The sequence below is a fragment of the Lasioglossum baleicum genome, chromosome 14, assembly GCF_051020765.1.
Source record: "Lasioglossum baleicum chromosome 14, iyLasBale1, whole genome shotgun sequence".
Classification (NCBI taxonomy): Eukaryota; Metazoa; Arthropoda; class Insecta; order Hymenoptera; family Halictidae; genus Lasioglossum; species Lasioglossum baleicum.
In genome coordinates, this window is record NC_134942.1 from 11,456,438 (window position 1) to 11,483,391 (window position 26,954).

The following is a 26,954-nucleotide window of genomic DNA, read 5'->3' on the forward strand; positions in this document are numbered from 1 at the left end:
GGGTTTAATGAATTTATTTCTTCTGTTCTGCTGAACGAAAAATTACGAAAAAATTCATGGACATTCTAACGGATATCACACACGGTTGTGAATTTTTCCCGAATTTTTTTACTGGGAAATCGATTTTTAACAAATCCTAGAATCTTGAAATTGTTGATTTTATATTGAAATTATTGGGTGACCACGTCTATATTATTATGGTTATGAACAAACATTGAACCAGGAGTTATTTTAAGAATCGTTCTATCTAAATTTTCTCTGAACCATTATTGATGGCACTCTGAACCATAATATCGATGAATAAGGCGATGAATAAAAAATGCTCTGCACGCTACATGTAAAATAGACTATTCACGTGTTTCACAATGTAGGAAAGCTTGCACAGTAAAATGCACAAAGCTCTACGGAATAATCTCGTAATGGTAGCAGTTACTTCGACGTTTTCTTCCATTTCCTGTTATTTTCGCGAAATATACGATACTAAAAGCATTCATATTCGCGCGGTAACGCCGCGCTGCTGCGGCGAAACGAGGCCTCGGTTATTCAAAGTCTAGTTATTATTAACGTTTCTCCAGCGCGACCACTCGTTACGCTTAAGATGTCCCATCGACGATTTCTCCTTCACTTTTGCGGGGAATCGCTTCTCGTTCTATATTCATGATCATCGTTACAATTTAAAGACTTCCGGTCGCTACCCCTCCGGTTCGCCGATCGAACGTCGATGTCGGTCTTCCATTTTATCGAAACCCTACGGTCCCATCACTGCACCATGAATAATAACGTCGCCTCACAATTACACTGAAATTGACGATACATTTTTTCCGTTGAGCGAACGTCTGTTCCAATTTATTAAATATTTACCATTTAGAGGACCTTCAAAATGAACTTCAAAAATGCAACACGATTCAATTAAATTATATTTAATATTATGTTCACATTTATGGTGGACCATTCTTGTAATTATATAATTAATGATGTTTAGTAGAGTTGATTATTCACTGCTTTATTTATCAATTTTTTAAACCTTATTTTTGAAGGTACCCCCCAATCTTCCTATAAATTATAATTACAACATTGACGAGACACCCTGTATATCATTTTAAGGTCCTAATTTCAGTTTTTATCGAGACATCTAGTTTTACTTTCAAATCAATTTTATTTCGACATCAATCAATGCAATTAATTAACACATTATCAGAGTTGGACAAAAATTTTTATTTGAATAACATTTTGGCCGCTCTCTGCACATTATTCGACGATGGTAAAAAAACTTACAAAATGGAGACGACAGTGTTAAAAACGAAGAATGTGAATGACTAAAACATTCATAATCTACCGTAATACAGCCAAGAAACTTCTAAATCATTAACTGAATATGTCGCTTAGAATGGTGCTTGTTTTGATGAATAAATTTATTTGTTCACACTAAACCTCCCACGAGGGGTCAAATGACCCATTCTAGATTTTTTATTTGACAATTATTGAGATTGTAAAGGTGTTTCAATGGGAATTGATCGAATACATTTTTTGACTCCAGTATAAAATCGCACAAAATATAAATACATTTAATCTTGTTATTTTTATAATACCATACACATTAGTCACTTTTGATGGTCGGTAGGTTTAGTGTTACACGTCATCTAATAGTTTCACTATTTTGTGTTTCTGTCATAAATGGATAAAATCCGGCCAACTTGTAATAAATGCTCACTAATTAGTTAACTGTCGTCTGGTAACCCACGGAACAATTATTTAAGGCTTCAGATGGTTTTTGGGCTCCGATTATAGAGATCGTACGAACAACAAGTCTCGTAAGGTAGATGGAACTTCAGCGCTGAATAATTTTCTCAAGCGACTACCGCATGTTCCACGTGTCGGTAGCTATAAACAAATGCATGTGATGGTCATTTGGGTGGGACTAATTACGGTTGGTTAGTTGGACAGAGCCAATAGCTGGAGCCGTTGCATCTATTACGTGCTTGGCACGCTGATGTTTTGTTTATCTGGACTGGCTTGCCTCGAATATAGATTCTTCGCATATGACCACTTGACCTGGGTTATGCTATCTGTTTCTGCGATTAATTCTCTCCATGTTTGGAGACGCAGGCGTCTAACTATGAGCTGTACTTTTTTTTAACAAAGTAAACTTCCCACGAAAAAAGAATGAATATCTTCGGATCAATTGCAGAATTCTTAAAAAACAAAGTTGATAGTCTTAAAACTAACCGGTTGTTTTATAATATTGAGCCTGTCCTGTGATAAAGATTTCAAGACTCTACTAAATATTTGCGTTGTTCGTTTCTTTTCAATTGCCATCGAAGATATTCAGATGCAATGTAAACTGATGCACTGCTACTGCATGGAGTCGTTTCGTTAGCCATTTGTAGCCCATATTGCGAGACATTATCTCGAAGAAAATCTTGAGGAGCCTTGGATTGGATGAGCAAGTGGTGGCAATTTGCCATTGACACGCTAAGCACCGAGAACTTGAAATTAGCTTAAATACCAAAATTTGTTGTACAATTTATTCTTTCTTAAGTTGTTAATTTAAATACTCAAATACTAAAAATTTTTGTATCATTTATTCTTTCCAAACACGTTACCGACCGGTGATTATTATGGTACTTGGCTAAACACTTTTTAATGAAACCTTCAATAGCAACAGCAATTTTCATTATGAACTAACAAAAGTCACCCTCAATAACGTCATCTTATAGTTTCATTTAATATTGCGATGTAAAAGAAAATTTTACACAATTATTGAAAATCCTCTTATTTGCGGTAGGTACTGTGTTAAGTTGTTAATTTAAATTGTTTTTGTTAATATATACACGAAGGGAGCCCTGAGCTGCAACTCGTAAAGCAATTTGAGAGGAAAAGAATTTTCGCAGACTCCAATGTGTGCGCAGACCATCTGCAATCGGGCTTGATCGACTCACTTGAGTCGATCGACTTGACGACGCATTTCTGCTGCCTGTTTACGTAAATACCCGGTTGACTTCAATTTTTCCATATCGCGGAGACCGTGTCGTGTTGACAGAGGAAACAAGAAGCTAACTCCTATTTGAATTACAACGTCGGACACACGCGTAGGTTCTAGGGAACTTAGATCTGCCTCCGAACCGCTTCACGTAACGTCCCACGAACCGTGTCTTCTTGAAGAGCGACCATGATTTACGAGCGACAGCCGAGTCGATTACACGAAATCCTCGGTCGGTTTGTTCTTTTGCAGAGAAACTCTCCACGGTGGGCTACTTTGCTGATATTATTCAGCCGACAAGGTGCCAAACATAATATCAAACGTTAAATTAGAGTGAGGTGTCTAAATTTCGTCCTTTGATTAATTCTTGTCGTTAAGTGTTGCAGGCTACCTAGTACGATTCAAGTTTGAAATAGTTGCTAGTGAGCTGGCAACAAGAACAAAAATATTGGGGCGGAATTATGCGAAACATGATGTAAGATCTTCGTGGTTACTTAGAGTAAGATACCAGAATTTGTTCTCCTGATCAATCTTTGTCGTTTTAGTGCTGCAGCTTGTTAGTAGCAATTCTTAGGAAATTCTAATGGAATCGTTACTGGTGAACTGACAACAAGAACAAAATATTGGATCGACAATATGCCCTTAATTAATTCTTGTCGTTAAGTATCGCAGGCTACCATGTACAAATAAAGTTTGTAATGTAATGTAAAAAATCATCTTGAAACAGGATGTAAGATGTTTCTGGTAACTTAGAGTAGGGTACCAGAATTCTTTCCACCTGATCAATCTTCGTTGATAAGTGTTGCAGCTTGTTAGTAACAATTGGAAATTCTAATGGAATCATTTTACTGGTGACCTGACAAAAAAGAATATCTGGGCCAATAATGTGCGAAACAGAATATCACAATTGTTCCCTAAGCAATCGTTGTTAATGTTTCAGTTTATTAGTAGCAATTGGAATTTAATATAGAATTGTTCCTAGTGAACTGACAACAAAAAAATATTGGACCAACAATATCCCCAACAGAATATCAACTATCTATGGTAGCCTAGGGTGAGGTACCCAAATTATGTCCCCTGAGCAATCTTTGTTATTGATGTTTCAGTTTAATAGTAGCAATTTGAATTTATTATAGAATTGTCCCTAGTGAACTGACAACAAAAATATTGGACCAACAATATGCCCAACAGAATATCAACTATTTATGGTTGCTTAGGTTGAGGTACCCAAATTATGTCCCCTGAGCAATTTTTGTAGTTAATGTTTCAGTTTAATAGTAGCAATTTGAATTTATTATAAAATCGTTTCTAATGAGCTGATAACAAAAAAAAAAATATTAGGGCCAACGATATACGAAGCAGAATATTACATGTTAGATTGAGGACCCCCCAGTTTTGTCCCCTAAGCAATTTGTGTTGTTAAGTGTTGCAGCTTATCAGTATCACTGAAAACTATTATCATAATTGAATCGGTGCTAGTGAGCTAACAGTTCGGATTAAAAGCTTCGGGTGGGGAGAGCAATTGTAAAGTTCAGCCAGCTTGTCTGCTATAAGAAATTTGTTGGTTAGCATTCGGGGTGGTAAAGATCAATATGATCGACGAAAGTTTCATCCGGGAATAGTCTGGCGGCAATAAACGTCAAGTTTTCTTGAAGCCCGTCCAAAATGAGGATTTTTAAATTGGAAAACGTTCACGGCCGGCGAATTCGCCTTGACACGCAAGAGAATGAATTACGCATCCGGATTGAAAGGCCGCGGCGACCTTCGTCGCCGGAGAAGAGTACGCAACGGGAGCCGGGGTGACGGGGCAGAAAGAGAAAATAGTGCTGACAGTGGAGCAAGTTCAAGAGGGCTAGATTTACATACTGCAATATTCATAGAAACGACTCGGTAGCCGGGATCGGTCGCCAACAGTAGCCGGACGTTTGCGTATGCAAACCCACCGGATAGGTTAGAGGCGATGGTTGAAAGTGACAAGGATGAACCTGCCGTTCAACGGGTCGCGCACGTTTTATTTCGTTCACGCCCTGGATCGTTGGCCTGAAGCAAAATATTGCCCCCTTAAGGATTATATTGTTCACCTTTGACATGGCGTTGCTCCATGCAACGTAAATTCACTAATACTTTCGGACATCTAACCTCTCGATTGTTAAATATTTTTTTTGTCGGAATGCAGGTTGCAAAATATTCCTGCAATTTTTTATAATGGTCTTTTTACTTTTTTCTGTTTAAAACAATTTTCTAATTCGAGGTACTCATATTTTCTGACAAAATCAAGTCTTTGTGCAGCACATAGAGCAATAAACATTTTTTTCATCTATCCAATACCTTGATTTTTCATAAAAAAAAGGCTGATGAACATTCCGGTATTTTTTCTGTAATAATTTTCTTACTTGTTTAGTTTGCAAATATTTTTAAAGTCACTGGTATCAAGCTGTCCAAAACAGTAAAATTTTAGCATAATATCTGAAGAACGACAAATTGTTTGATTATCATACTCTTTAACTTGTAACAAAACAAAAACTTTAGTTTATTAAATCGAAGGTTTAAACGTGTCCCTGTATTATTTTTGTAATAGTCTGTTCAAATGTTGTAGTTAAAAATTTGTTGGTATGGTGCATGAGTATTAAGAATTTTTAAAACTACATAACTGCTCACTTTTTGATTAAAATTATTTTAATCAAATTAAATGAAGGTTTAAAAATATCTCCTAATTAAATGAAGGTTTAAAAATGTTTCTATATTTTTTTTATAACGATGCTTTCATCTGCGACGTTCAAACAAATTTTGTTAAATCTACTTGCACCTGAAAGATAGAATCGACAATTTCAAAAGCAATGTCCATTTCTTGAAAATGATACGGTTCTCCCATAATGTATAATATCATAACATTTATCTTCGAGTATAAGCTTAATCTCCCGAAGACTAGCGTCCATCTGAAAATAGGATTGTTAGCTCAAAGATTATCATTCATCCTCAGGGATTAAGCAGTTATCCCGAGGAATAATATTTATCTTCTGAAAGGCGAGACTGTTGTGTCAAAACAGTGGCATTTATGTTCCTCAGGTAATTTACTAGAAGCATTATTTATTCTACAGAATTATTTCAACCTCTAAATGTCGTTCTATAAAGTGAATTTATTGAGTGCATGAATTATATTATATCTCTTCGAGATTAAATATCTAACGATAAAAAAAATAGATTTCCGCATTCTTTGAATCAAAATTTACTACTTCTGTTAACCCTTTTAATCGACAGAGTGATATTTAAATTATTAATAATGCAGATCTCATTTTAATTACATATTTCCTTACTGCTTGCAATATATTGATGTCAACCACATCCCACTGCCCAATTAAGGGACCAATTAACTTCATTTATAAATCTCTCTACTTTGCATAAGTGTTTAGATCTGAGTTTAGACGTAAGGGATAAAAGTTCACTGCCTTTACATCGTACAATACAGTAGAACCTCGCTCGTTGCAACTTCGTTCACTGCACGGAAACCTCGTTCGTAGCGCACTAGTGACCCCCACCACGAGAAGTTCTGGAGCTCGTGGTGAGGATTGCGGTGACTACGCACCATTGCGAAAAGTTTAGGAAATGGGGAAATAGGGAGTGGGGAAATATGGATTGGGAAAATAGGGAGTGGAGAAATAGCGACTGGGGAAATAAGGACTGGGAAAGTTCGGAGTGGGGAAATAGGGACTGGGGAAATAGAGTCTGGGGAAATAGGGACTGGAGAAATACGGAGTGGGCAAATACGGAGTGGGAAAGTAGAGACTGGGGAATTAGGGACTGGGCAAATACGGAGTGGGGAAATAGGAAGCAGAGAAATAGGGACTAGGGAAATGGAAATGGGAGTGGAGAAATGGGGAGTGGGGAATTGAGAAGAGCGGGAATAAGGATAGGGGGAATAAGGAGAGGGGAAATAAGGAGCGGGGAAATACGGAGCGTGAAAATACATATGGAGTCGGAAAATAGGGACTGGGGAAACAGGGAGTGGGGAAATAGGGAAAGAGGAAATAGGGAGCGGGTTAGAACGGAGTGGGGTGATAAGGATTGGGGAAAGACGAAGTGGGGAAATAAGGAGAGGGAAAATAGGGACTGGGGAACTACAGAGTAGGCAAATAGGGAGTAGGAAAACAGATCGCGTGATTGGCGACCTCTTTCGTTGTACAAATCCCGTCTCGCGTAACGAGAGAGGTCCTACTGCAGTCCTTAATAGAAGATCATCATTGCTACGGCATTATTTCACTGTTAATTAAGTGTCGATGACTCGGGCAATGTTAACATTGGTAATCAGGAATGAGGAATCATTTTCCAAGGCGATCCGTACCCGGTTGTTTATTTGATCGGACGCACGCGGAGGAATCAGCGCGGATCGAATCGCTAATAAAGAGGTTAACCATCAAGTTCGCGGATCTATTTTCTCGATGAAGTCGTTACGTACGCAGGCGAGTTCCCGTCCTCCTGGCAATGAATTAAGCGGAACCGTCCTTGCCGATGATCAAACGGCGAACTTGTCGGAAAATAAAGAGTCGCATTGCGTAATCGTTATACTACGTGTCGGCAATTGTCACACAGTTTGCTCTCCGTTAGACCAGCGTTTCCACTATCAATCTTACGTATCGAGTGCGAACTGTTTCGAAAGTCGAACCACCGTGGACACCGATCCTCGATTAAGACCATCTGCGACGATATTATCGCGGCTCGAAAGAAGAAATGGTACTTCGATGGTCATTTTCAAAAGCAAACAGCTCGTCTGCTACCCTTCCGAGATGTTCGATCAAAGTCGTTGATATCGCTGTTGAAAGAATTGTGTGTGCGGTAGAAATGAAGATACGTATACACAAATAGTGTTGTGTATACGTTGGAAAATGTGATGGAAAATACACGATATTTTTAGATATGTGTGTTCTTATGCTTTCATTAAATGTGAAATAATACACCGTGAAAATTATAAAAAGGTTATAAGTACTTTTACATTGGAGGTTACTGAACAATTTTTTTAATGATAGTTCGAGGATGATTGTTCAAGAGTGCTCCTTTTTCAAGGTACTGAAAGTACAATTGCATTTGACTTTATCGTTAATAAAAAATATGTTCCACATTAAATATATGAATAATATGAAAACAAATATCTGAATTATATAATGAAAAGACTTGTTTCATTTAATAGCAATTTTTCCTAATTATTGTATTCATTCTAGTTGTAAGAGCTTTATGAATTACTGAGAATAATCAAGAATTTATTTGAAAATTGATTTTCGAAAAATTTGTGTCAAAATATAGTACACAATTGTTTGATTGTAAATTATCCTTATTTTTGTTCAACCCATCCGTTATTATCTGGACACAATATTTGAATATAATGTATAGTCTACGAAAAAGTAAATGAGAAAATATAAAAAGGAAGAGTCACACTGATTTCCGGAATATGACGCTGCTATGACTTTAAATAACATCGTGCATAAAATTAATTTGCTTTGTTTACGCAAAATACGACAGGCGTGATCGTCACGAACATGTGACGCTTGTGTAGCGTATGTGCTAATGTGGCCTTCGTATTCTGTTCATCTAAAAGTTATAGCTTGTTCAAAAAGTACTTTCCAGAATTTTCGTTATTATCATTCCTACTTTTAATGAGACAACTTCGAGAATGTTTAACAATGGGAACTACAATAGAATATTAAGTATATACACATGTACATATGGATGTATATTATACAATAAAATTATATTACATTATATGTTGATATTGCATGACCTAGGAACTAATTGTGTTACGTATAAGTGAAGTCGTCCATTTCATATGACATTAAAAAATATGTAATATTGTATTTAAAATACTCCTTCGCTTTTCCGAAAAATAATGTAAATATAAATATTGACATAGGTTGTCGTATTGTCAGTAAGATATACTGTATTTACTGCGATACACAATAAATTTATATTTGTAATACCAAAATTGACATACGTATACAGGGCGGTTATAACTTAATATAACTTCCAAAGCATGCGTTATACATTATGTAGTGCATTTATTTTTTACAGGTGGAAGTATTTCGGAGATTTGAAAGTAGACTTTGTTTTTTTAAAATGGAATACTATATTTTTTATACCAAGATATGGAAGAATGTCGAATTCTGAGTAAAAAAGTATTGACCATCATTAGTTCTCAATCAAACAATTAACGAGTAATTTCACTTTAATACCTGAAAATTTTACTGAAAAATTTACACATATATAAAATATATTGTACAGGGTGGTCCATCTAAGTAAGGCCACCTGAATATCTCCTCTAATTGTGGGGTTACAACAAATATTTTGTGTGCTATTTGAATGGTTTGAGAAAACCATTCTATTGCAAAAACTGTTTTTTTCTAGGGTAATTTTTTTACTGCATCGTGTAGCTGACGTAAAAATACGTTCAGTTATGTACATTACATGACCTTGAAATGACGTTCGAGTTAAAAAATTAAATGGAAACGAAAAATTTATGTCCATCGAGACTTTAGAGACGAAGACGTCGTTCGGGAATCTGCAAGAGTAAATAAACATGTTTACTATCACACTACGAATGAGTTCTGACGCCGCAGAAGTCTGATCATTTTCACACAGTTCGCCAGTTTATCGATACTGTCCTTCGCGATGAGTTACTCGAAGCAAGAGAAAATTAATATGATTCTGATTTATGGCAAAAGTGATCAGTGTTTAAGACAATCTGTTCGATTGACCCGAGCGAAATTTCCTGAACGCAACTGTCTATCGCGTTGTACATATGGAATATGTATGTATGTATAATTGAAGTTTCTTTGCGAAAAATTTGTACACATATATGTACAACTAGCTTAGAAAATAGCGTTTTGTCCGTACGCTTGGCCCATTCTTTGAAAAATCGCGTAGAACTGGTCGCGTCCCCTTTCGCCGGCCGGAAGCAATAACTCGATTCGCGGGTCGGTTCACACGCGCAACGGGGAAATGTTCGCGAAACGCCCTGGCTTTCCCTCACCCCCGAAGAACGCCCTTTCCCGATACGCGCTGACGACACAGCGGGAGAACCGATGCCAAAGCAGAAACCTGGCAGAAGCTCTGCTGGCGCGACCGGCCAATAAAACCATGTAGTTTGTCGCGCGATTCGTGGAAAAATTCATGCATTCCCGCGCGTACTCGCTAGTAACGCTCCTCGGGGAAACTTTGCTGACGCGGAAAATGCCCCAAGCAAACGATCAACCAACCGCGGGTTTCCTTTTTCCTACGATGTTCTCTCGCATGGATTTACATATCGCACAATGCTGCGGATCTACAATGTGACTAGAGGAAATTCGAAATGTCGCAGTTTTACTTCTACATGTGTTAATCGATATCCCCCCAAGTTTTCGATACTTATTACATGTTCAGTGTCGCTTCGACGCGAACTAATAACTTTTTAAAAATTGGACCAAACAGCTAGAGTCTTTTTGAGATGTGAGAGGGATTAGTTTAGAAGGTATTGTATAAAAGAAATTACTTAAAAATCGGTATTGATAAGATTATAGTATCGAAGAAATTTAACAAATTTATGGAATGAAAAATGTCGGTGATAAAAAAATTATATAATAAACAGGAGCCTAAGTGCTCCAGTAAGTCTCATGGTCTCATCGACAGGCTACAACGCGGACACGAATTATCAATCAGAATTTCGAGCAAAGTCCAGCTAATAGGGCACTTTTATGTCAATTAGGCTAATAATGTGTCCACGAGCAAAAATCTCCCGAGCCGATAAGTAAGATCAAGGCGAGTTCTCAGTATCACTTTTCGTTAATAATATGGACGCATGAATTGATTACGGCGAAGGTGCAATTTATGCGGCTCGTCCACACATGGCTCCGGTTTAGCCCTTCTTATTTCACAACAACGTCACGACAGTATTCAAGGTACTATATTACAGCACAAAAAAAATTCGTTAATGTGGGCCTGAATAATTTAATAAAACCATAATTATGGGAACATATTCTTGTAATTAGGAGACGTCGAATGACTCTCTAAAATAACGTGTCGGAATATCACCTGTATGCATAATTTTTGTCATTTTCTTTTGTTTAAATATGCATTTTCCGATAAATAATCAATTATTTCTTTCTTAAGTAATGATATTTGATCACTCTCCTGTTTAATTATTTTCGCAGCTTTATGAATGAACGAATTGAAAAATAACGACGGTTCATTTCGATGCACATTAAATTAGATAGCTAATGTACAGTGCATGTAAAAACTGTTTTGGGTTTATAGCATACACGTGGTGGGTGCAAAATAGCTAGAAAAAAAATTGGGGAAATTGAATCATTATACTGATGATCTCGTGTACTTGTCGCAGTGCAAGCGAATATGCAGATCAGGCTAAAATGATAAATCTGGTTGGAGCTCGAATTGGTTTTTACAGTAACTTCGTCACGTGAAAACCCGCATAGGAGAAATAAATTTTTATTGAATTTCTATTTTTGCAAATCACTCCATAAAACATGAAATTAACAGGAATATCCGGTATTTCCAGTTAGGAGACATAAATTTTCACCAGGCATAAGTTTCGACAAATATTTCCTGTGAATTTATGATTAATGTGCGCAATAAAAAATATATAATGATTAGTGATATATTTATACTCTTCAAAAAGAGACTGTGATTAAAAGTAGAGCTAAATCATACCAAAATCAGCAATCTAATTTCAGTCTTTAGTTTATTGATTGTGTATTGTGTTATTGTAGTATTAAAAAAAAATTATTATTAATATTTTAAATATATGAATTGCGAGCGGTATGTCTATAGTACTTCATTCCTTCTTATTATATTGAAAAACTACTGTGAAAACTATCAGCATAATTATACCACATACAGATCATAATTAGACAGTGGATCTTTATGCAAGATAAAAATTTTCTACATGAATTGCAACAAACTGGAGTGAAGTAGAAATTTATTTCTGTCCTTAATGTGTTCAATAGGTTGAAAATAATCTAATAGTATTTTTTAATTCTTCTAAAGTCTATTTTAAATTACACCTATCCACTGTCTAATTATAACAGAAAAATTCTATCACCATGTTCATATTCTTAACAAAAACATAGTAATACCAAATTCGTTTTTAGAATAAATCAACATTTTCTGTCAATAAGAAAACAGCAGAGGTACTCTCTATATTAGCCTAATTATTTAAAGTTCTGCATTAAGATTGAATAGAAATATTCTGAGCTACCTTCATCATCATGTTCCACATAATTAATAGAAAATTGGCAAAGTAAGCTCCAAGCTTCACGTCTCTAAAGAACCTCCTAATTTATCTATAATTTTAATACTTTTTCGAAATGTCATTTACATTTTAAAAAACTTGCCCCTCTCAGGAGGGTTCGCTCCTCCAAATATCCCTGAGACTCATCTCCCAATTGCTGCAGTCATCACACAAACATCCTCCAACCCTATTCCCAAAAACCTTTTTCTTATAGCTGCTCCTTTACCAGTCGTATACACGAGACACCAGGAGCATTGAAATCACCAGCAAATAACACGAACACCATGAACCACTCCTCAACTGTCCAAACTCCGCATGGACAATTTCAGTCTTGTCGAAAATAGACAAACTTGTACCAATTCCACGTCGATCCCCTCCCAAACTTCTCAAACTCGAACCACAATTTTCCAAATTTCCAATACACACTGTTTGTATCTTAGAATTAGCTCAGACTTAATCTCAAAATTTTCCACAATGCAAACAGGACACACTTTGCAACACTTGCCTCGTAACACAGACCACGGTTTGTTCCAGCAGAGCTCAATTTAGAGCTTCATTTAGAGCTCAAACTTGGAGGAAGGTATTTCTATAACCTTTTTACTAAAGCACTGAAACAATATTTTGTCAAGCAAATGTTTGCTCAAACAATTTGTTTGAACAGAGCTGGAAATTAGAGGACATTCAGTTCGATTCCTCTTCAAACATCTCTAGAAAGTTCTGTTACAGATTTGTTTTGAGCGCGATTCTGTCCAACAGAGCTCAGAATTAGAGGTTACTCGTCCGAGTTTTTCCCCAAACATCAGACCAAACTTTCCCTCAGCAATTCTTGCTATCAAATTATTTTGAGCACAATTCAATAGAACTTCGATTTAGAGCATACTCGGTTGAGCTGTTCTCTAAAGACTGTGTCAAACTTTTCTCAAACCTTCTTGTTATTAATGTTGAGCCCAGTTCCGGTAGAGCTCATAACTGGAGGACACTCCACTTGTTGTACTTGTTATATAATTCATCATGCAACAATTTTGGTTCCACACTTGGATGTTCCAGACACAGACACAGACAAGAGACACTAGACACAAAGCCGATTGCGGCTCAAACTCAGAGGTCGCCTTCGAGTTCAAGTGTTGCTCGTCGGTAGATTTGAGGCGGAAATGGGATGGGGATAGCCGAATTTGCAATTCGTAGGGACCGCGACACGGATTTCCGACGGTGACAAATTTTTCGCCGGCACGCAGGGCCGCGGGACCGTGAAATCGGACGGGGTGGGATTCCGCACGCGATTTCCACCGACAAACCGCGGCTGTTCGACGCGTTTGCACGGACGACGCCGGTAGACTGAGCGTCGCGACGAACCGTGGCGCCGTGGCCTCTCCCTCTCATGCTCAAGCGACATGTTGTCGGTCTTTCTCCGACCACGAGTAGTCACTCTCGTTTCTTCGGGTTCTCTCTCTCGCTCTCTCTCTCTCTCTCGTTCATACACACAGAGACCGAAAGCCGCGCTCTCTGCTCTCTGTTGCGCTTCTTTTGTGAGCCCCCTGCACCTTCTTGAGCGCTTCTTCACCCAAGTCCTAAGCTTTTCGACTCTCTCGGCTTTCTTTCACAGGGCATTGCACAACATGCGAGACTCGCTTCAACCGTGAACGAGGCACGCAAAAATAATGAAGCCGCTGCGAATACTGCCAGAAATCACTATAGAGCCATCACGTTTTTGATCAGGGACCAAAAATAACAGTTATCATAAAATTTTCTACGATAAGAATCAGTAATAAAAAGTTGATTATTATATTTAAGACAATGTACACAAAATATGAAGAAAAAAATTCGAAGAACAAAATGATTAAAAATAATCGAGTTTTATACTTTTTGGTTACAAATAGACCATAAGGACAACACGAAATTTGTTTGTTTGTCACATGAAATTTTGATTGTAACAATTAATTTTACGAACAGAAAATTTATGAAATAATTGATTGTCTAGCATTTGAAAGTTGTACTATTTAATAATAACTATTACAAATTTCCATCATCAATAACTGTTATGAGCGATCGAAATAAATTTCTCTCATCGACAACTATTATAAGCGATCGAAATAAATTTCTCTCATTGATAACTGTTATAAGAGTGATCGAAATGAATTTCTGTCAACAATAACATCTACCAACAAGAGAAAAATTTTCGGTTACTTATAATCCTTATTTGCAACCAATACGATTTTAGTCGATGAAATACTCGTTATTCTATGATTTTTTTTCTTTCTGGTTATAACAGTTATGGTTCCCTGTTTTTGATAAATTCATAATATTATTATTCAGAATGAGTTAGAAAATGTAAATACTGCAATTAACATATTACCGATCGGTGATAATTGCATAATTTTGAAAAATCTATGGTTCATGGCTAAACACTTTTTAATGGAACCTTGAACAGTGACAGCAATTTTTATTGTCAACTAACAAGTCACCCTCAATAATGTCATCTCATATTTTCATTTAAGATTGCAATGCAAAAGAAAATTTCTATGCTTTCTTTTAGTACAGCGCAATTATTAAAAATTCTATTAATAGGCTTTCGGTAGGTAAATTGTTAACACACTGGAACTACCGAGTAAAAATTATGGATTTCGGACTTTTTCTTTTACAATTCGTAAAGTTACAAAATTTTTTTAGTATGCTTCTGTATTCAATTACATGTTGCAATAAAAATCCTATGAATTCTGAATAAATTGAATCCTATTATTATTGTAAAAGAATAAAGATCAGTCATTCCATACGTCAATTCCAAAAAATAAATCACATTTTAGAAGAGAATGGTGAAGGAAAATGAACCTATTTATTTTTGTGAAAATTGGGGATGACAATGCTAAAGAATTGAGTTTGTTTCTTAAAAATGAAGCCTGACGTAGCGGGCCGAAAAAATCAGTTTTGTTTAGCATAAATTGTTACTGAGATACATTTTTGCAAAATTGCTTCTCTTAATAAACAACCAGTGTCGTATTGCAGATATCCGGCCATTCAAAAATTCACTTCTCCAGAAAACTGTCGATTTCACATGAGCTGTTCAGTAAAATCGATTAGGCTAGCCTAGTTTGGAACACAAAAACAACTGTAACTCGGGAACAAGGCCAAATAAGGTGCACGTTTATATTACCTTTTTCCATTGTTTTCCTGTTCTTTTCAGTATTGTACGCAGTTCTATGCATTATGAAACGCCTTGTATGCATGTTGTTTATCCCATTGTGCTTGTCTCGTGGCTTTTGTTTGCGACGGATTTTAAAAAACTAAAAAAACACGTATCATTCATTTACGTACTCTTACATATGCCATTTAAAAGTACAAAAGACTGTATTATTTAATTATCTACGAAGCACACTTTCAAATTAAGTAATTTCAAATTTAATTTGTGCCTTAAATGTAAATTGAAACGAAAATTTAGTTAATAAACTCGTATTTGTTCTGAAAGGTGGCGTTAAATATTTATTATTAACATATTACATAATAGCTCTCTTAATAATACATAATAGCACCTCTTGACTTAACTTACAACTGGTTTATATAGTTTCTACTTGGTTACATTAATGTAACGAGATTAGATTTTAATTGCACAAATATTTATTACAAAAAATATATAATTGCTTCACTTATAAAATTATTTATTAATATATTTTATGAAACATGCTAGATTGTAAATATTTTCGTCTATTATGTTGTTAATTGAGTCAATTTTCTTCACCATATTTCTAGAAAAATATACTAATAGAATATTAAAAAATAATTTCGTAAACCGTGCGAACCATTACCAATTAAACTTATTCTTATGTCTCGTTAAGCATTTTTACATGCATACCAACATGAAATTTTGGTCGATTAAAATTGGAAGGTAGATTGAAGCGCTTTGTAAAAACAGTTTAAACAATGTTACGATTACATTCATCCCTATTTCTCGCCACTTCTTATCACCCAGGGCAATTCCAGCAACTCTTCATTCCCGGCTCTCAATCTAGTCTGGCACCGAGGTGGAAAATTACAGGCCACAGGTCGAACACGGCCAAGAAAATTGCGGCACGATTTCAGAAACAAATGACAGTCTGTGGAAATCGAAGACGTTCCGTCGGGAACTGGTGTCGGCAACTTTAATACAGCAAGAAGCTGAATTATTGAGCAACGAGGACCTCTGAAACTATATCAAGTGCTCTGCAGCGATTCGCAGCTGTTCCGCTTCCTGGAACCGAGACTGTATCTGCCTGTGTGCGCCATTTCTTGTTAAACTGTTTCTTCATGACGTCCACAGTCACCTAATCAAAGTCACCAAAAAGTTCCACAAAACAATTTTGGTGGATAGACTTGTCACACTTATGATAAAAATGAGTACATGAAGAATTTAATATTTCAAGAATTGTGAAAAATGTTGTTGTACCATTATTTATAAAAGGGTTTTTAATTATAAAAGGGTAGTTGTGCATAAAAGTTCCACCCTCACCGATTTTGATAAAATTTCTTTGCCATTCTTCTGCCTTCTGTGAATGAATTAATCAAAATCAATTAAAAATTTAACTTACTAGAATAAGTCACTATAAACCTTATTTGGTTGAAACCAATGAATAATAATAGAATTAGTCGCAATAAAAGTTCATTTCTAAATATGATTCAAGAATAATGACACTCATTCGTATACGACCAAAAACATTTTCTGGTTCCATAACCTGTTATTTCATTTTCAAGATAATATTATTGTAAGTTATTTTCTTCTTCTCCGTTATTTTATATTTTCAGCGTTGCTTGAATATAATATTCATTAACAACGAACAACATCTATTCTCCTAGAAACTTCTAAATAAATTCATGCAACATTTTACACAAGTTTTAATGGTTGTCAAACTCTGTGAATTCAAAAATTAAAAGTTTCCAGTTCCTCGATCCTCTATTTTTTCATATCAGTCGCCCTTTAAAAAGTTTTCAGACAACCCTGTTGTATAATAAAGCAAATAAAAAATTTTTATTTTAAAAGATATTAATGAATTAATTACTATTTTTTTTACCAATCGTAAAGATCGGAATTTTCAATTAAAATTGATTCTATATTGATATAACGAAACATAGTACAGCTAACGTATAAAACGTTTTCCTTTTTGTGATCCTAATCTATTTACGGGAAAAGGTATCTATAAATGGAAGCAGTATTGACTCGAATTTCCTGAGAACAGGTGTATGTCTTTCATCTTCGATCGCATCGGAAATACGGGAAATAATATTAATTACGTGATCGAACCTCTCGACACGTTTACATTGAATCGTCCAGCATGTTTGTCCTTCGAAGATCGTGTTTTCGTGGACGCGTGGGATTCCAGTTGTTTTTGCGTGTTTGCGGGCCGAAGCGGGGTTTTCCTAACGACCGAGGAGACTAGGAAAATGCAGAACTCAATCGTGCCAGCCCAAGGGAGCAATGCTCCCCGACGATGCTGGGAATGCTGTACCGCTTTCAATACCTGTCGCGCAGTTCCCTCTTTATTGCGTATATGTTTACTATGGTAAAATGACACTCGCATACCCGGCATTTTCATCAGCATATTTTTTTAGTCTTTTCTGAAAGCGTGGAAAACAAAATTTTCATTTTTAAGCAAACGTCATTTCGTTCTCTCGGTTTTTATACAAGGTCTCCACGAATCAACTGTTATTTTAAATGATAAAAACGCTGTTTTTTTACAATTTTATAATTCTTTCTCTTAGTAGAAGACCCTTTACTTTATTAATTAAGTTTGCCCTTTAACTTCTCATTTTTTTCTTATTATTTTTCGTATGTTGATTCAAGTTATATTCTTTTGGAAGAATGGAAACAATAATTTTAGATACCGTCTTTAGCACACACACATTTAATTATTTAATGTCTAGTATATAATCTCAATTTTTTTTCTAAAAATATATTGGTTTAAACATTATCAGAATTTTCTTTTGAGAGGATACAAATGGAATTTCTAATCTAGGTTCTTGGATTATATCATCAGTCTTTGGACAGTAATCTAAGTTGTTAGATAACTATATATAAAATGCATACTTGTATGCATTTACAGCAGAAATGTATGTAACAATTTATAATAGATCTAGATGATCGTGTATATTAACCAAACTCAATAATGTTCATGTTTTATTTTAATTAGATTTCCTCTAGTTGATAAAAACAACTTTTCCATTATCCTCGTCTTTATAAAGTATCCAACAGCCATGAGAATTAGCATATTAATTCACAGTCTATTTATAACACATGATCGAGTATATTCCATTAGAATATTCGGGAAAAATCACAACACTCTGACACACTTAAAAAGTCAATAATAAATCTTGAAAAATAATTGTCAGATAAAGTAAATAAGCTATTATAAATTTCTGTGTCTTATTACTAGACTGCGGATCTTTATGCATTTATAGGAAAATTGAGTAGATGAATTCCAAAATTGTACGAAAATTTTCAAAATTGAAGATGTACACATATGATTTCTCATCTATTAAAATGATTAAGGTCAGAAATAACATTCTGCTTGGTTTCTATTCCTTGCAATCGATACAGACAATTTTTATTTTGCATAAAGATCCGCAGTCTACTTATTATATTTGTGTTAAATCATGTTGCGCCAAGCAACAAACAATTCCCAACTCTAAAAATGAATGTAGTACGTGTCGCTTCATAACAGTGACATAGTTGCAATTATTAAAATTTTTTGTATACAGTGTGCTTGACGGAAAAATTCAGTCTATCGTTTCTCACAGAAAGAACTTTATACTTTCAATAATTGTAAAATACAACATATGAAACTAGTCATTTGACTAATGACTGTGTGGAAACAAACAAGAAAATGAAGACAAGGTCACTAATTAGATTATAATGTTAAATCATAGTCACTAAACCCTCTGCGTAGGGTGAGTCTGTGGGATCTATGACGAAAATTGTTGTTCATTTAACATCTTGAAATGCGTAATAAATATTTATTAATAAAAATGCCGGTGGAAAGTTTTCTTTGCAAAATTGGGGCTGATAAAAAATTGACAAATAATTTTATCTGTCAAAAGATTCAGGAGCACGTTTCACTCTGTTTCAGTCTGTTTCACTCTCCCTAAAAAATTATCGCGAAACTTTCGCCAGTTTCGTTCCCGGAGGTGACGAGGGGTGGTTCTTTCCTGTCACGTCGAGATTACAGTGGCCCAGCACCGAGAAAAGCAGCAGCTTGCCTTTCTTTTTCGAGACCACTTGACAGTCTTCCGGCACCGGCGACGACTCGCTTTGAGAACGTGTCGTCGCGATTTGCTTCCAGCCAACCATGAGCTCGCCCTCGAGGATATTGGACGTTGTTAGGTGTACCGTACCAAAGGGTAACGTGATTTTTAAACAGAAAATCGGAAGAGCCGAGAGGAAATAACGAGGACTGGTACACCCTATTGGACGAAGTGGAGTTTCCGGGGGAAGAAAATTATTTACCTTTCGCACCCTTTGTTTAGCAATTCTGTTGACCTCGAGACTAAAGGGGTTGAAGATGACCGATGTCGGCGAGAGTGTTTGCCGACGATCGATTACATTTTCTGTGTACCCGCGTAGTTCCTTTTTAATGGAGCTTCGTTGACGTTAATTGATGGAACTATAAGATGCCAGTCGTTCTATGTTACGTGCATTAATCTCCGCGGCTCATTTCCTTTCTTAATCCCGGCACTCTTATTTACGGTATTAATATTAATAATTCTTGATTTTACGTTTGAGCTACTTTTTATTCAGATTAGAATGTTAGTTAGAGTCTAACTAAAATAGAATCTAACTAAATCTAACTAAAATAAAATAGAATCTATTTTCAATTGTTATTGACAAAAATTGGAAAAATGTTCTGAATTAATTTTTTGAGAAAAAATTATTGGAACTCGTATGTTTCGTTTAAGAAAATAAATATAGCTACACGGAAGTTTTCTTATAAATAAAATATTTCATTTCCAGAGAGATCTTCGAATAAAATATTACATTCCCAGAGATCTTCGAATAAAATATTTCATTCCCAGAGATCTTCAAATAAAATACAGTAGGACCTCGATTAACCGGATCCCGATTATAAACAAATATGCGTTTAAATATGATTACACTATGAAGGGGGAAATAAATTTTCAAAAATAAAAAATTTAGTTTGGTATACAATAATGTACATTTTAATTATGTCCCTCGGGTCTCGATTATAATTATCCATCGGGCCTTAATTTATCCGGGCTGCTTGTCTCTCGATCAAGCCGGTTAATCAAGGTCCTACTGTACTATCATAAATTTTCTTTCAAAACATTCTTCTTGTCAATTAAATATCTTATCATTAAATGTAATAGACTATTTACTATTTTGGAAATATAAAGGCATTTGCCAATCGGACTATGTATGTGTCATAGATGACTATTTTGCTACGTTCAGCGTTTTAAATAATAAAATAAAGTTTATGTGTTAATAAAGCCACGCCTTACTTAATAAAAAACCCGATATATCATATATTATTCGAGACAGTATTTTACCCAGCTGTGACCGAAACAGAGCTCTGCCAAGACGCGTCCGGAGATTCACTAGAAATCGCAGGGGAACAAGTCAATAGAGGTCGCGACATCTGTAACCTCGAATTTCATCGTGAATGGAACACGCGGCTGAGAAAGAAGCGGTTGAACACGGGTACCTAATGGGATGCGAGATACACAAGATGAATGTTGAAATTTCAGAGACGTTGACAAACGATGGCGGACGGCGTCGCTGCCGGAGAGATTATGGCTGGCCTTGAGCGGCTTCCAGAATCCCCCTTGATCTTAGCTCGGAGACAGGACGGCGGCGTCCGCATTGACGTGGCTGATTGTCCAAAGGAATTTCGTGAAATCTATTATTTCTCACAGTCGTGGGAACCTTATATATTCTCAGCACGTATATAAGGTAATAATTTACTACTTAATTCAACATCTGGAATTTTAAAACACTATCTTCTAAATCCCTCGTTTACTTTTTACAAAATCAATATTGAATTTTTAAAGATAAGATGAATATTCCAAATTTCGACACCTCCTATAATGTTATAATTTAGAGACAGCATTTATAATTATTTCTCTAAAAATTGAATCAGTAAAGATAAGATGAAAATTTAAAATTACAAATGTTGACAACCCATGTAATTTTTCTAATCTAGTGATAGCTTCTACAATTTTTTCTTTAAAAAAATCAATATTAAATTTGTAAAGGTAAGATGAGAATTCTGAATTCCAAATTTTAACACACTCCTGTAATTTTCTAATTTAAGATAGCTTGTACAATTTTTTCAATAAAAAATCAATACTGAATTTGTAAAGATTCCAAATTTTAACACCCTCTGTAATTTTTGAATTTGGTTTTTCTATTTTTTTTCTGTAGAAAGTCAATATTGAATTTGTAAAGAATGGAAATGATGACTTATTGTTAGTCAAGTCTCTTGGATACATCTGGAGAAATAAATAATTGTAAATGTGTAAAATAATATATTATTTTCTGAAATTCACCATATAAAAATTATGTACAATCAAAGGCATTAAAATCATTTTCCAAATATATAGATCAATTTTAGGGTTCAGTTTAAGTAGTACAACTAAGTACTCGGTGCGGCATGTCTCAAAGAAACATTGGCTAATTTGAATAAATCCAACATAAAACGGGAGACAGGAGAAATGCAATATTGGGAGAAACGTTCTCCAGTTAAAACATTCCAGTAAAAAGTTTCTTTCAAGTAGTACAACACTATAGCGTTACGGACATTGCATTAAAGTAGTTTAATGTTCACTGAGATGGCGGAGAAGTTTTCTAAATGAGATTACCAGTAAAAAGAACTTCATTCTGGGGATGGACTGTGCACCAACAGTAAATCACAGTCGAACCGATTGAGAAGAACTCTTCCAAATGCGTTGATGATAAAGGAAACTTCGTTAAAGTAGCATAACTCGATATCAGGCCAGACTGAGAGTTAAAACTACGGCATTGCTACGGGGCAATTTTAATGATGTAAATGGATTTCTTTGGGCTTGTATCAAACTAGGTGGCACGTAAAATTAGTGATGACTGAAATGATTGCATAAACACATTTTTTTAAAAATAAATAACCATATGTATAATCTAATATGATAGAAAAGTGGAATGCTATTTGATTGGAAAGAAAGTTCGTAGCGTTTTCAAATTAACAATCGAATATTAAATTAAGGTATTTATTCATATGTCTATTCAATAACACGAGAAGTTACCTCGAAAATGGCAAAAAGTAATAGAACAGAATGGAAAATGTTATCAAATAAATCTATATAAATAAATATATGAAATTTAGCTTTCAATTTTAATTTACTAAATAATAATAATAAATTCAATATTTAATAAAAACATGATTTTTCAATTTTACATTTACTTAATTCTTGTCGCTGACACGTCAACCACAACCACAACTCTCTCAGCGAGATGATCCGAGGAAGAGTTTTTGAAATGCATTCGCCAGGCGGGGAAACTTTTCTTAAGTAGTATAACTCGATCCCGTAGCGGGCGAGGTATTTAGTTAAAAAAGAAACTTGTTCAGGGCGTGAAGTTTTTAATTGCAAACACTCACATTGCTCCCTTTCGTTTTTTCCCGATAACGAGGAAGTTGCAGAAGGGTAATTCTCAGGAGGATGCTTAGCTTTTTTTTTTATTTTGTTGCCTGTGGAAGTAACGGCGAATTGAAAGGCAGATCATGATAGTTCAACCACGAACTGTTGTACATTCAAAGAAAAATAACAGCTTCTACGAAAGCGCAGTTGTAATTATAAAAGTTCTTTAGAAAACATTCACAATTGATTTTCGAAATATTTAATTAAACAAAGTTATAGCTTTGAATACTTCAAATATATTTTTATTTTCAAGATGGTGTTCTCAAGAACGGTAATCAGTATTTCTAAAAATTATAAGATTTGTAAGAGAAAATGTTGTTGTATATCAGATCTTGGGATTTGTATTAAATTGTTTTTATCGAAACAAAATGTTCAAGAGAAAACATGTTCTTAAAGCGTAATTATTGAAGTTTACCCCCCTATTCCTCTGCTTGTTCCATGTATATTTAACGACATAATTAAACTTCAGAACGATTCCACTTATAATATCGTTGGCACGTGCATATTAACAACAGCATGCATAACAATAATACGTATACCAAGTGAGAATATAGTCAAAGACAAATTATGTAAGTTGTGGGAGGTGTTATGATTGAGTTTGGAAAGGAAAGCACTTCCCAATGAGTGAATAATTAGACCTTGAGTCTTTTAGCTAGACGATATAACAGACAAAGTAGATTGACACTAATTACTGATACGGAAAGACACATCTAATTAATCTTCATAATATTCACTTCAGTCTCAGATGAATTTTCAAAGGATTCTACCCTGAGGATCCTTTATTTTAATAAATAAAATTTAACAAATCCGAATCTATTTTCCTTAAGATTGTGGCAGTGGTTCAAACTAGAAATTGATTTTTTTTTAGGCATATTATAATCAACTGTATATTAAATTGTACTTTCAATAATTTATTTCATTGATCTTATTATTTTAAAATAATCAAAATATATCTTTTTAATACCATAATATGATGAATGGCGACTTTAGATATTTGTTATAAAAATGTATGTATAACTTATAAAACCATTACTTATTAATATCTTTTGTGAAACATGTTTGAATGTACAACATTTTCTTCGAATATTATTATATCGTCAATTGGGTTAATTTTCTTTACCATATTTCCAGAAAAATATACTGAAAAAATTATATACCTTAATTGCATAATTTCCTAGCAGATTTTTTATACAAGAATGTACAACATTTTCTTAATATATTATTAGGATGTTAATTGGGTTAATTTTCTTCACCATATTTCTATAAAATCATACGAAAAACTTATTCAATTTACTCATATAATTTCGAAGTCGATTTTAATTATTGAATTTAATTAATTGGTGAATTAAAGTCACAGCTAGTGAACCTGGATTACAACCTGATATAATTCATAAATAATTTGCGAATGGTTTTAATTAAACGCCCACGGGAAGGGCGCGTTTCTGGTTGCATTCGTGAATAAATAAAACATTCGTTACGGAGAATGGAAGAAGTAATTTGATCGACATTCGCGAGCGTCAGTTCGAAACGGGATTAATGTCCATCGTCCGTCCGGCACGCGTTAATTATTTCCCTAACAAAAGCACAAAAGTGGAGCATCGTTCGCGGCCACCTCGAGATAACGATGCCACTTTCGCGGGAACAATGAACGTAACAAGATTCACGGTGGCATCCTTGATTAATGGTCACGATAACGCTGACAATAAGGACGATCGATTTGAATTGTCTGCGTCGGGACCGAAGCGGGCCGAGCACACTTTGCTTTTCCAACTGATCAAAGGATTGCTTGGAGATTACTTTGCTAAGGAGTCGAGCGGGGAAGTTGAGAGAATCCCGTTCGAGTTTCTGTGGACGGTGGGAGTTCACTTTTCAACGACGAGCACAGTCTTCTTCTGTAAAACTGCTCTGTACCTCGTGATTCTCGTAAACAAGGCAACAAAATGATTTCGGTGTTTAACGAGACGTTCCTCCATTCAGAAGCGAAACGCCGGAGAAATAAATTACAGCGTGCTGTAGTAACAAACTGAAAACGTGTTCGCTCCCGGAATGTTGCCAGAGATAAAACTGTTTAGTAAAAATAGATAAGGATCGTCAAGAGGAAGAGAATTTTTCAGAATAAAATATACGGGGTAGCCCAAAAATTTTGCATTTCCTTGAAAACGATTCCTAAGGCCATTTTAAATCACTTTACCCTTAACGAAAATTCTCTTCGCTGCTTCGTTGGAGAGTTAATAATGAAAATTGCGGAATTTTTCACTAATAACCTCAACGAAGCCACGGAGAACATTTTCGCAAAGGAAAAAGTTACTTAAAACGACTTCGGGAATCAGAAATACAACATTTTTCGGACAGACCGTATTTGTGTGTATACTTTCTTCTTATCGATTCGATTTTTTTACAGATGTATAGATTAAAAAAGTTGGAAAAGTTCTGGAAGCCACAGAAATTTGGAAATCTTTGAAAAGATCTGAAGTGGAAATCGTGAAAATCTTGGAGGCATTGAAATACTTCGAAAGCTGCACGCTGAACCCGGAAAGCTTCTACATCTTTCAAATCTTCAAGGTCTTCCGGATAAGCTTCCAAAGTTTTCCAACTTTTGAAGGTCTGAGTGCCGTGAAACCCCTTTCATGTTCTCGAACACATTGCAGGCCTCCCAACTCCGCGTGAGGCAAGCTATAATAGTAAATCGTACTCGGACGTCTCAAGTTTCGAAATTTGCAAAATTTTAATCAGCCAGGGGATTATTCAGACCTGAGGAGGTTAAATTGATTTTTTTACGAACACACATTTTTAATCGCGATAATTTCCAAATGGCATTTTATACGCTTCAAAGTTTAGTAGGTTGGCTACAGAAAATCGTACAGCAACTTCCGACGAGTCATTTTAAAGGAAAATCCTTAGTTCTCAAATCGAAGGTGTATTGAGGCATGTAAATAATTTTTCTCCTGAAGATTTGTCATTATAAAAAAAAACTAAGGAAAGATTTTGAAATCAGAGGCTCCACGCTTTGAAACGAGCCGAGACATATTGTTGAACGACTATTTTTCACAAAGTAAAAATTTTATAACTCAATTGCAACAAACTAAAAAGTGAGTTAGAAAATTTTCTTCGTTAATACGTTTAATAGGTGTAAAATAATATAACAGTATTTTTAAATTATTCTAATGTTTTCACTGTTTTAAGTTACACCTTATTCTTGTTATAAATTGATAAAATCCGCTGTCTAGTTAGAATAGTTTAAATATCAACAGTTTCCAGCAGCGATTAACGGTTGGAATATTTGTGAAACGGAGTGGTACATCACTGGTTAGATTTTCTGTGCGAGTATAATTTAGCGAGAAATCAATTTCGCATCCTATTCAAATCAGTTCCCCCCGAGTATTGTTGACCCAGCAGAGCACAGTAAGATCAATAATCGCAACACCGAGACGGGGAGCGCCGATCCAATGAATAATAAAAGTATCGAAAATCTGTTTCGCGGCTGCAATTTCGTGGGGCGCTTTTCGTCGAGATAATCTGCGCGACTCAGGTTGCAAACACGGTACCGGAAACGGCAGAGCGGGCCGAGCCGAAAGAAAGGGCGCAGCCGAACTCGGTCAAGTTGGCATTTTTCGACGGGGTGGAAAGAGGTGAATCAGGGGTAGAGAGGGGGTGAATCGGAGATGGGTAGTCTACTGCTGCTAGCGATGGGCATTCAACCTCCACCGGTTCAAATTGCCGAGCAATTGGATCCTAAAGGGATTCCCGATCGTCTAAAATGGTTTCAGTATCCCGGAGATGTAAAAAGAAACCACCGCTAAAGTGTTCTGTAAAAATAGTTAACGACGTCGTTAGAGAAATTACTTGGGGAAATGCCGATCGGGAAACGTGCTGCCACGTGCTTTAAAAAAAAGAAACAGAACAGAATTATTAATATTTGAGAAGAGTATTAACGAAGTTATGAATGCCGATTTTATGCATGTAAAAATGCTGAAATATAAATCATTAAAACGATTGGTAGAATAACATGGATACAGTATTTGCAATTAATTAGAAGCATTAAGGGAAGAAACACACTCG

The 26,954-nt window shown here is 35.4% G+C and overlaps 1 protein-coding gene across 11 annotated transcripts in view; it reads right to left on the reverse strand.

The window, feature by feature from the left end:
• The window catches only part of LOC143215824 (octopamine receptor beta-1R), a 222,576-nt gene that overhangs the window by 90,031 nt on the left and 105,591 nt on the right, over positions 1-26,954 (reverse strand). For 4 of the 11 annotated variants that reach the window (XM_076438358.1, XM_076438359.1, XM_076438357.1 and 1 more), the window contains exon 1: positions 12,336-15,526. The exons of 4 other annotated variants lie outside the window; for them this stretch is intronic. The gene's annotated coding sequence lies outside the window, so the exon portion shown is untranslated. Of the gene's footprint in view, positions 26,939-26,954 lie in introns of those variants that run through there. 3 more of the 11 variants (XM_076438354.1, XM_076438356.1, XM_076438364.1) reach the window with 3 other exon arrangements.